This window comes from Priapulus caudatus, unplaced genomic scaffold (genome assembly GCF_000485595.1).
Source record: "Priapulus caudatus unplaced genomic scaffold, Priapulus_caudatus-5.0.1 Scaffold7569, whole genome shotgun sequence".
NCBI classification, from domain to species: Eukaryota; Metazoa; Priapulida; class Priapulimorpha; order Priapulimorphida; family Priapulidae; genus Priapulus; species Priapulus caudatus.
In genome coordinates, this window is record NW_014584630.1 from 4,097 (window position 1) to 4,702 (window position 606).

Here is a 606-nt window from a genome sequence, read left to right on the forward strand (position 1 = left end):
GAGGAGGAGGTGTGGAGGAGGGGGAGGAAGAGGAGCATGGGAAGGAGGAGGAGGAGGAGGAGGAGGAGGAGGTGTGGAGGAGGGGGAGGAAGAGGAGCATGGGAAGGAGGAGGAGGAGGAGGAGGAGGAGGAGGTGTGGAGGAAGGGGAGGAAAAGGAGCATGGGAAGGAGGAGCATGGGAAGAAGGAAGAGAAGGAGGAGGAAGATCAGGTGTGGAGGAGGGGGAAGAAGAGAAGCATGAAAAGGAGGAGAAAGAGGGGGAGGAGATGTGGAGGAGGGGGAGGAGGAGAAGGAGGAGGGCACATTTCTCGTGACGCACGCGTGCGAGAGAAAATTAATGTCATCTACTGCAGGAATGCGACGTCGTCTTGTAATTGACTGGGCTGTCTGATAGCGCGCATGTAATTTCCGTGCTGATCGAAGGCTGATCGCAGGGGCGTGCGAGCCGGGAGTATGTGCTTCATCTATACACACCCACTGTACAGAATGCCACGCGATGGCAAGAAGGGAAGAGAGAGCAAAATAGGGAGATGGAATGCGTGAAGTGCGAGCGAGCGAGCGAGAGAGAGAGAGAGAGAGAGAGAGAGAGAGAGAGAGAGAGAGAGA